The sequence below is a fragment of the Onychostoma macrolepis genome, chromosome 04, assembly GCF_012432095.1.
Source record: "Onychostoma macrolepis isolate SWU-2019 chromosome 04, ASM1243209v1, whole genome shotgun sequence".
In the NCBI taxonomy this organism is placed as follows: Eukaryota; Metazoa; Chordata; class Actinopteri; order Cypriniformes; family Cyprinidae; genus Onychostoma; species Onychostoma macrolepis.
This window is the reverse complement of record NC_081158.1, coordinates 9,641,232-9,652,113: the sequence shown is the minus strand read 5'-3', so window position 1 is coordinate 9,652,113 and position 10,882 is coordinate 9,641,232. Positions and strand designations below refer to the sequence as shown.

Below are 10,882 nucleotides of genomic sequence, written 5' to 3'. Positions count from 1 at the left end.
CTCATCTAATGTTACAAGCAGCAAATAAGCATCAGTTACCTATTTCATTTCTTCATAAGATACTGTTGATAAATTGAGGAAGTTGAAGTTTATGTTAATTGTTGTAAAATCAAATACAGATTTTTTAATTCTTGATTTCTGTGCACTTGCTGCAGAGCTTTTGCAGTGGAGCAAATGACATTTCAGGAAAAAAAGGAAAACCTAAAACAACAATACAAAGCAAGATAATTCTGTTACTTCCAACACAGAAATCGAACAACATTGTGCCGTTAAAATGACTACTTTTGTATTGTTTGTGCATCTGAAATGTTTGCAGACTGCTGTGAGCACTGACGACGTAGAAGTCCAAACCACCATCCTGGAAATACTCCAGTGCCATGAATGAGACGCTCCTTCATTGCACCTGCTCTTACTGCCTCATCTGGACCAGATGTTGCTATACTCTCATCATCATCACTGATCTCACAACCAGCAAAAACATTTAGACAAAGACCAAAACACACTGAGCGTAAGATTTTGGTCAATTTTTTCTGCTGGTTTCATCAGTCAATCAAACCTGACTTTCAGAAGCTTCAAAACCATCATCAAATAAAGTCATGAAGAATCTGAAACATTCTGGACAAACTTGACCAATATCACATTTTCTGTTTAAAAACAAAAACAAAACACACACAAGGATTGAACAGCATGAAGGTGAGCAAATAATGACTGAATTTATATGTTTGGGTGAACTAACCCTTTAAACCCCCAAATACAAATTGTATGAAATATATGTATGCATTTATATAGTACTTTAAGAAACTTTAAGCAGCTTTATTTATCGTTGTTAGTAAATAAAATATAATTCTTTCCTATACTAAATTCAGATGTATTCATCTTGCCTGCATTTGTCTTGCATTTCTGTAGTCATGCATAGCTATAGCATTTGAAAAAACAAATTACATTTTGCTTCTTTTACAAGTACGTTGCGTTGAGCTAGCAATGCATTCTGGGGTAATGTTAATTTTTAAGTAGTGTGACGGATCGGTGGCCCTCCCCCATCATCATCACCACCCCGTCCCTTATTCGCCGCCCTTCACCAGGCTCCCGACTGGAGTGGGTGGATGAGAGGAGGGGCGTGGGATCAACGCAGGCTGGCGGCGTGTGATGAGGCACAGCTGGACTGAATGAAGCCTCATCACCGCCGCTGTTAAATGCCCAGCGCGCCTCTCCTCGAGAGACCGGTCTCTTCCCCCGTGCATGCACGCTGGTGTCCTCGTGGGTCCAGGAAGGGTGCGTAGAGGGACATCGCGCCACCGGAGATGTGAGCTGCAGAACCCGCGGTCCGGGAGAACGCCGCACCCGTATTACGGCCGTCGGGCCAGGATGCCGGGCCGATCAAGTCCCGCCAAAGGCAGAGGAAGAAGTTTTTTATTTTGTTTAATAAAAGCCTCTCCGAGGCCTGACGCCACACCCACTGTGTCTGTCGTTGGCTCCTCCCGTCACAGTAGTAATACTTGCATTTGTCATTTTTACCTTTATGAGATCTTATATACAGTGGGTATGGAAAGTATTCAGACCCCCTTAAATTTTTCACTCTTTGTTATATTGCAACCATTTGCTAAAATCATTTAAGTTCTTTTTTTCCTATTAATGTACACACAGCACCCCATATTGACAGAAAAACACAGAATTATTGACATTTTTGCAGATTTATTAAAAAAGAAAAACTGAAATATCACATGGTCCTAAATATTCAGACCCTTTGCTGTGACACTCATATATTTAACTCAGGTGCTGTCCATTTCTTCTGATCATCCTTGAGATGGTTCTACACCTTCATTTGAGTCCAGCTGTGTTTGATTATACTGATGGGACTTGATTAGCAAAGCCACACACCTGTCTATATAAGACCTTACAGCTCACAGTGCATGTCAGAGCAAATGAGAATCATGAGGTCAAAGGAACTGCCTGAAGAGCTCAGAGACAGAATTGTGGCAAGGCACAGATCTGGCCAAGGTTACAAAAACATTTCTGCTGCACTTAAGGTTCCTAAGAGCACAGTGGCCTCCATAATCCTTAAATGGAAGACGTTTGGGACGACCAGAACCCTTCCTAGAGCTGGCCGTCCGGCCAAACTGAGCTATCGGGGGAGAAGAGCCTTGGTGAGAGAGGTAAAGAAGAACCCAAAGATTACTGTGGCTGAGCTCCAGAGATGCAGTCGGGAGATGGGAGAAAGTTGTAGAAAGTCAACCATCACTGCAGCCCTCCACCAGTCGGGGCTTTATGGCAGAGTGGCCCGAGGAAGCCTCTCCTCAGTGCAAGACACATGAAAGCCCGCATGGAGTTTGCTAAAAAACACTTGAATAAGATTCTCTGGTCTGATGAGACCAAGATAGAACTTTTTGGCCTTAATTCTAAGCGGTATGTGTGGAGAAAACCAGGCACTGCTCATCACCTGTCCAATACAGTCCCAACAGTGAAGCATGGTGGTGGCAGCATCATGCTGTGGGGGTGTTTTTCAGCTGCAGGGACAGGACGACTGGTTGCAATCGAGGGAAAGATGAATGCGGCCAAGTACAGGGATATCCTGGACGAAAACCTTCTCCAGAGTGCTCAGGACCTCAGACTCGTCCGAAGGTTTACCTTCCAACAAGACAAGGACCCTAAGCACACAGCTAAAATAACTGGAGAGGATCTGCAAGGAGGAATGGCAGAGGATCCCCAAATCCAGGTGTGAAAAACTTGTTGCATCTTTCCCAAAAAGACTCATGGCTGTATTAGATCAAAAGGGTGCTTCTACTAAATACTGAGCAAATGGTCTGAATACTTAGGACCATGTGATATTTCAGTTTTTCTTTTTTAATAAATCTGCAAAAACGTCAACAATTCTGTGTTTTTCTGTCAATATGGGGTGCTGTGTGTACATTAATGAGGAAAAAAAAAATGAACTTCAATGATTTTAGCAAATGGCTGCAATATAACAAAGAGTGAAAAATTTAAGCAGGTCTGAATACTTTCCGTACCCACTGTACATTTATTGTTGGGTTAACTAACTGGTTTTGTGTCAATCTCTCCTGAGTCACAAAAAAAAAAAAAAAACTGCCTAAACACAACATGCTATCAGCAATAACATATTATAGTACAATAATCAAATAGAAGTTTGTGTGTGTGTGTAGAAACCCTTTAAATCCCACTGAGATTATATATTTTTACTTGTAAATCCCACTGTTTGCATTCTAATACTAGTATAAATGGTTTCTAATACTAAATAGAAGATGAGTTCACTCGCTGCAAATACTGAGAGAGAAACGGAGCTTTATCAAACTAAACAGTTAACGTTAGGCTCCTTCGCAAAATGATTCAGCGCAAATACAACATTCCATCTATACAACACATTACTCCACTTCTTCAACAGCTACATTGGCTTCCCATCAAATTTCGCATTGAATTTAAAATCTTTCTTCTCACATATAAAACTCTCCATAACCTCGCTCCAACTTATCTCTCAGATCTCATTCAGCCCTACGCTCCTTCTCGAAAGTTTCGTTCTTCCTCAATGGGTCTTCTCCATACACCCACGGCTCGTTTAACAACCATGGGTCATAGAGCCTTCAGCCGTGCTGCTCCTTGCATTTGGAATTCCCTCCCAGCTACCATCCACAATTTAGACTCATTTTCCCAATTCAAAGCTAAACTCAAAACTCACTCATTCAGAATAGCTTATCCTACATGATTACTGGCTGCACTCAAATCTGATTTTTTTTTTTTTGAGGAACTGCTGTTTTCTTTTTCTTTTCATGGTTCATTGATATTGTTGCTATTTATTGTTGTTTTATTTATTGCTCCTTGATGTATGGTGACCTTGAGTGATTTGAAAGGCGCCTTAAATAAAATGTATTATTATTATTATATTATATATAACACTTTGTTAATGAATGCTACAGCATACTGTAGTATTAACTATAATGAACTGATAAACTGTAATAAATACTGTAGTATGCTTTAGTTTTTACTACAGTAAACTGTAGTGTATTATAGTATAATATACCCTATAGTTGTAGAAAACTTAGTACAGTATTGGGTAAAGTATGTTTGTGTATATTACTATAGTTGTTATATTACCACAGCAATTATAGAATTACCACAACGAATTAATTCAAGTACTTTACTATAGTATGGTTCAAAAACACTATAGTATTTACTATGAATTACTATTAAAAAAAAATAATGTGGGAAACATTAAAGTTCTGTCTTTAAGACAGAATCTCATATTCTTTTAATATGTACACACCATTGGACAAAATTTGCTTAAATATGTATTTCACCAATAAATCAACTCTGAATTCTTCTGGGATTTAAATGTGTATATTTGTATTTTAGACAGTGATGACAGGACTTTTATTTTGGTGTTGTGATGTAACATCATAAGACTGTGCCGCTCTCGGTTGTGATTCGGCTGAAGAAAGGTTTGTGTGTTTTTTAAGCATTTAAAGTGTTTAAATTAATGCAAGAAGTTAATGATGGTTCAAATGGTTTAATTGTGGATGAAGTAAACATTGTGATACTTTACCTAACATTAATAAACATTATTTTTATGATTAAACTGCACTGGCACATGAATAACAGAAGCTGCGTCTCATCTCGCTCCCTGTTTAGTGACTCAGTTTATAGTGAAGATGAGTTCACTCGCTGCAAATACTGAGAGAAACAGAGCTTTATGACACTAAACAGTTAACGTTAGGCTCCTTCGCAAAATGATTCAGCGCAAATACAACAAACGCAATGACGACTGTTACAAACCAGCAGTTTTTAAGTGAAAATGTAATTATTAAAAATAGTAAGTATTAAATGTGCAGATAATAATAACGACAACATAATTAGGGTTGCCAACTAAAGAAAAGGGAAATAAGGGATGCTACCTCCTCAATATACTTAACCTTTGCTTAATATTTTAGCTATAAACTTGGATTTATCTGATCATTATGATGTATTTTGGCTGCTTTAAAATCTTATTTCAGACATGAAATTGTGTTTGTTTATGAAAAATACACTCTTCAGCATTAGAGTAATCAAACAGAACGGTTGGCAACTCTAACCTAACACCAAATGCAACACATGCTGATGTTTTGTCTCATCGTGGTGATTTCAGGCCATTAACTCTCGCTCTGACTCACTGATCAGTGCAGTAACTAGGAGCTGATTGAGACGCACCCAGAGATTTAGTTTGCACTTAATTATTCTCATCTTAAACAGGACAAAGTGTTCAAACTCACAGAAAAACTCCTGCTGAAGCGACAGATCCACGTGACGCTGTTATAAAGATGGCGTTTATTAAACAGGAGAGTGAAGACATAAGGATTGAAGAAGTATTCAGTCTCAAACATGAAGATACTGAGGAACAAACAGGTTGGTTTTCATTCTCAAACTCTGTCATTTGATCCTTATTAAAATATCCCTCTCTACTGAAATAGATGATATTTTTAAAGAATGTCATGAACGTCCTAATTGAAGTTGTTTTATTTTATTGGTCCTCATGCTGACCAGACGAATACCGGACAAAAACGCACAAAATGTTGAACGTCAAAATGACTGTTTTTGGCAAGAGACTTTATAAATCTTAAAAGAGCTAAAACGTCCAAAATGACTGTAAAGAACAGAGAGATCCACGTCATGAGCAACAGGTTTTAAATTTCACAATTTCTTATTTTGATCATCAATAGGTTTCAAAAACAAGTAATCGAGTGCTCGCGGTGCGGGGTCGTCATGGAGATAATGAAAATGAATGTTAAAAATAAAAATGACATGAAAACATGAACACATGATTAGAACACTGTTGTATTATGATTACGATGCAGCAAAATTATTAAAAAAGAAGCATTGGAATAGCTGCCTGAGGTGAAGCTGATTGACTTTATACCAGTAAACTGAAGCCCATTCTTTGATACATCCTATGATATTAATCAGATAACTTCGCTATATAACATAGATGTAACATTACAACTTGTATCTGCACAAAAGGATGCAAATGCCAGTGATGCGCTTTCATGGCAGCGCGCTGAAACATGGAAACTTGACAGTCTCATATTGCTTTTGAGATGCTGAGCAGAACCAGCAAAGACGAAAGACAGGGTGGTACCAGCAGAGATGGAAAAAAAACAAACAAAGAGACTGAGTGAGACCAGTGGAGATGAAGGCAGAGGGGTGGTCTATTCTAGAGTGCTAGCTTCGTAAAGTTGAAATCATGAAATTAAAATTTCACTTGCAAAGGACCCAGCAGTGACGGACCCCGTCTGACTCTTGCCGCTCCGAAAGCAGCACAGCCCAGTCCGCAAAGGACCTCCGCAGTGGCAGACACTGCCTGAAACCCACGGCTCCCCAACGATGCAGCCAGGCTGCAAAGGACCCCTTGAAGACCCATCTGACCCAGCTGCCCGGTCCATGCTCTAAGGACGCTTTGTGGCACAACAGAAGTTCAGCATCCTCCAGGTCAGCATTAACGGCTACCGGAACGCAACTCTGTGCCCTCCCCACTGCACGCAGTCTGCATCACCAGTGGAAGACGTCTCTACCGCCGGACTGATCACCCGCCTGTGGAACGTAATTATAAACTTACCAAACCTCTTTCCTAAAGACCTTGGCTTAGTTTATACCTGCAGCCTATGTTTCTCTAACCTGTTTAGATAACATTTACTTGGGGTCAGCATTACGAATAATAGCTATATTATTTGTTCAGAGATAAATAAGCAGTTATTTATCGTTAATTCCACCAGAGCCATTAAGTGGTTCCCATAAGCAACATTTCCATAGAAATCTCTTCCATTGCTACATTCAGCTCAACAGCATTGCATTCAGCCGTTCTGTGTTCATTCCATTTATTTGTTTCTGCGATTTACTCAGTAACTTCCTTCATATTTAGTTGTCTATTATTCTCTATTAGCAGTGCATATTCACTTATTGGTATCATCACTAGTTGTTGTATTTACTCTTGCGTATCTATTGTTAATAAATTTCATTTATCTTATTACAATTGTGTCTTCTTTGTGTTGATGATCCAAGGCTCTACTAGCTAGCTAAACCACCAATCTTTCAGATAAATCAGTTGACCAGCTCCCTCCAATGTGTGCAATTCAAATTATTGAACAGCTTGTGGGAAACACGCCCGCATTGCCAAATTACCAGTCTTTGACTGGTGCACTAAACTAAGTGAGGTGGGAATTGGTCATCTGATATACTCATAACCGCACCTTGAGTGACGCGTGACCAAAAATCACAATGTCTTAGGTGACGTGAGTCCCACACACTACAGTTATTACACAAATTCAGTAATAATCAGTAATAAACTTGGACAGTTGTGCAGTTTTGTCACAAAATGTAAAAATATATCTTTGGCATAACATTGTGAGCTCTAATGATAATGTCCCTCATGGTCAGCATGTACTCGGAGAAAAGCAGAGGACCTAATACTGAGCCCTGATGCACTCCATACTTGTGTTTGATGAAATATCTGTTTGTTTACACAAAGTATTAGTAGTTGGATAGATTTAAGACCTAAACTGCGCTAGTGCTTATTGACAAATTTAAATAAAATTTTAAACATGAATGGCAGATTCAGGATTGGTCTATAACAGTGGTTTTCAATCCTAGTCCTGTGGACCCACAGCTCTGCACATTTTGTATGTCTCCCTTATCTGATACACTGAGTTCATGGAGCTCTCACCTAATGAGCTGGTGATCTGAATCAGGTGAGTTAAAATAGAGACATAACAAAATGAGTGGAGCGGTGTGTCCCTAAGACCAGGAATGACTGGTCTATAATATCCCAGTTTTATTGGAAAATGTTCGTTTTGATGTTTTAATACTTTATCTTGGTTTTGATGTCTGTTGCTTTAAGCCATTAAAGTGCCACTAACCTGTATTTGTCTTTTTTCACTTTAGACCTGATGGCGCTGAATGAAGAGAGGCGAGAACTGACAAAGATAGAAGAGAAAGATCAAAATGAGAGACTTGACGTCATGACTGCGGAAACAACTTCATCACCAAAAAAAGTTCAGAGGACCGAATCTAACAGTTACTTAACCTGCCATAATTGTGGAAAGAGTTTCAAGAAAAAATATAACTTTCAAATGCACGTGAATGTTCACAAATGCCATCAGTGTAGAAAGAGATTCACATGTAAAGAAAACCTTAAACGCCACATGAATAGTCACACTGGAACCAAGCCTTTCATATGCCAACTGTGTGGAGCATGTTTAGCACATAAACAAAGCCTTGATTCCCACATGAAACGTCACACTGGAGAGAAGCCATTCACATGTGATCAGTGTGGAATGAGTTTCAGACTTAAAGGATCCTTTGATTCCCACACGAAGAGAACACTCAGGAGAGAACTGTTTTACATGTAATCGGTGTGAAGAGAGATTCACTTGTAAAGGAAACCTCAAAACTCATATGAGACTTCACGCTGGAGAGAATCCTTTTACCTGCAATGTGTGTGGGAAGAGCTTCACATATAAATCACCCTTTGATACCCACATGAGAAGGCATACTGGAGAGAGGCCTTTTGCCTGCAAACTGTGTGGGAAGAGCTTCTCACGCAAATCATCTCTTCAGATTCACATGGTTGTTCACACTGGAGAGAAGCCGTTTCCATGTGATCAGTGTGGAAAGTGTTTCAGACATAAAACAGCTCTTGATTCACACATAAGAAATCATACTGGAGAGAAGCCCTTCAACTGCAAATTTTGTGGGAAGAGCTTCGCACAAAATAGAACTCTTAAGATTCACATGAGAAATCACACAGGAGAGAAGCCTTTTGTGTGTGCTCAGTGTGGGAAATGTTTTACGCGAGAATCAAACCTTACTTAAAGGAAAGTTTAATGTTCACATGAGAATCCACACTGGAGAGAAACCCTTCACCTGCACTCAATGTGGAAAGAGTTTCAGTCAGAAGATAACTCTTCAGATTCATACGAGGCTTCACACTGGAGAGAAACCTTTCCCGTGTCTTCAGTGTAAGAGGAGCTTCACATATAAAAGAGACCTGAACCGTCACTTGCAAACACATGGAAAGAAACTGCAGTGCTCTGCGAGTGGAAAGAGGCCTAGAAAAAGGAGCAGTTTGAAAAATCAAAAGCACGTTCGCTCTGGAGGAAGGCAGTTTAATTGTGATCAGTGTAATAAAACATTTCTTTTGCCATCACACTTACAGATACACCTGAAAAGTCATGCAGATGTGAAACCATATTTGTGTTCTTCATGTGGAAAGCGTTTTAAATGGCTCAGTAGTTTGAAATGGCATCAGAAAATACGCATCTGTGTGAAACTAAAGCTCCGTTCACACTGCAGCCGAAAGTGACCCAAATCTGATCATCCACCTTCATGACTATTTGCATTCTTCTCCTCTAGATAGACTCTACATTTTTAACCACTGTGCATGTGACCATCTGCTTTGCTATAATTCAGTTGTTTTGTATAATTCAGTATAATTCAATTTTGGTTTGTCACAGGACACAACTTTACAGATACTTGCATTCACAAATTTCACAATTAAATGTCATTATTATAAGTGTCGTTATTGTTAGATTAGTTAATTGTAAAGTTCAGTAGTTATGAAACTCAATTATGAAGGCAGGAAATAATGTCAATATTTATTATAATGTCAGATTAATTCAGTTCCATCTTTTGTTCTTATCTGAGGGCCTGTTTCCACCTGGTCACTTCATGCATTTTCTCTGATCGGATAGCTCTCTGATTTTTTAAAACTGTTCCATTTACACTTGGCCATAAATGTGTCTTCGCAAAATGGATATATGTCCGATCTTCAGTTCCCGTATTATATGCAAATTTAATGGATTTCACGACAATGAAAGCAACAGATATGCGCTGCATTTATTCATCATCAGCTAATTTCAAGATCAAAGACCGCAATAGGAGCCTGGCATCAGCACTAGTTAAGACATTTAGTCTCACTACTTTTAATAAAGATGATTGTGTGTTAAGCATCTGCAACGTACTTTCATTTACGTTTCATTTGCGGCAGTTTTTGCATCAGCTTGCTGAAGAGATAAGCATTAGCTAATGCATTACTTGCATTAGCGCCGTCGTATCTTACTATAACATATCATAGCTTATAAAATGCTCTTTATTATTTTAACATTTTGGGAGGAGTAAAATTTACATACGTTTTTAACAACCAGATGAATTTTCACTTGTCCAGCTTCGTCTGGAATGCAGTCCAGACCACCTCCTGAAGTGGTTTGAGCGATCAGATTTAAATCCGTCTCAAAAGCATGTCGGAGGGCATTTACACCTGGTCTTTTCACGATCGGATAGCTATCCAATCAGAGAAAACGTATGAGATAGCCAGGTGTAAACAGGCCCTGACAGTGTCAGTGCAGCCTAATTGATCATTTCTGAATATTATCTGTTTTTTAAATCCCAACTGAGCAGGCCAAAGGTGACAATGGCAGGGAACACAAACTCAGGTGACCGTAGTGGAAGAAAAAACAGACATATGGCGCTTTTCCACTGCATGGTACGGCACGGTACAGCTCACTTTTGGGGGTTTTTCCACTGGGTACAGTACCTGGTACCTGGTACTTTTTTTTTAGTACAGTACCTGGTACTCGGCCGAGGTTCCAAGCGAACATGACGTGTAAACTCTGCTGATCACTGATTGGCCGGAGAGAATCGTTACTGCCTACGTCATTGGACTTGCGGCATGAGACACAACAGACCCGCTAGATTTAAATCCGCACAGCCAGCGAAGGATCAAACGCAACTGTTTTGAATGAGCGCACCTTTCTTTTAACAACCAAAAAATGGCTGTTTCGTTGTCTGTTGAGGAAGTACAGACTGTCCTCTCGTTGATAGCCGAGGAGTGGATCCAGCGAGAGCGTGA

At 39.5% G+C, this 10,882-nt stretch overlaps 1 protein-coding gene and 1 pseudogene across 1 annotated transcript in view; one reads left to right on the top strand and one right to left on the bottom strand.

Moving 5' to 3' along the window:
- The window catches only part of LOC131538747 (gastrula zinc finger protein XlCGF8.2DB-like), a 149,236-nt gene that overhangs the window by 78,787 nt on the left and 59,567 nt on the right, over window positions 1–10,882 (bottom strand). The window lies entirely within an intron of this gene.
- LOC131538794 (gastrula zinc finger protein XlCGF8.2DB-like) lies at window positions 4,418–10,114 on the top strand (annotated as a pseudogene).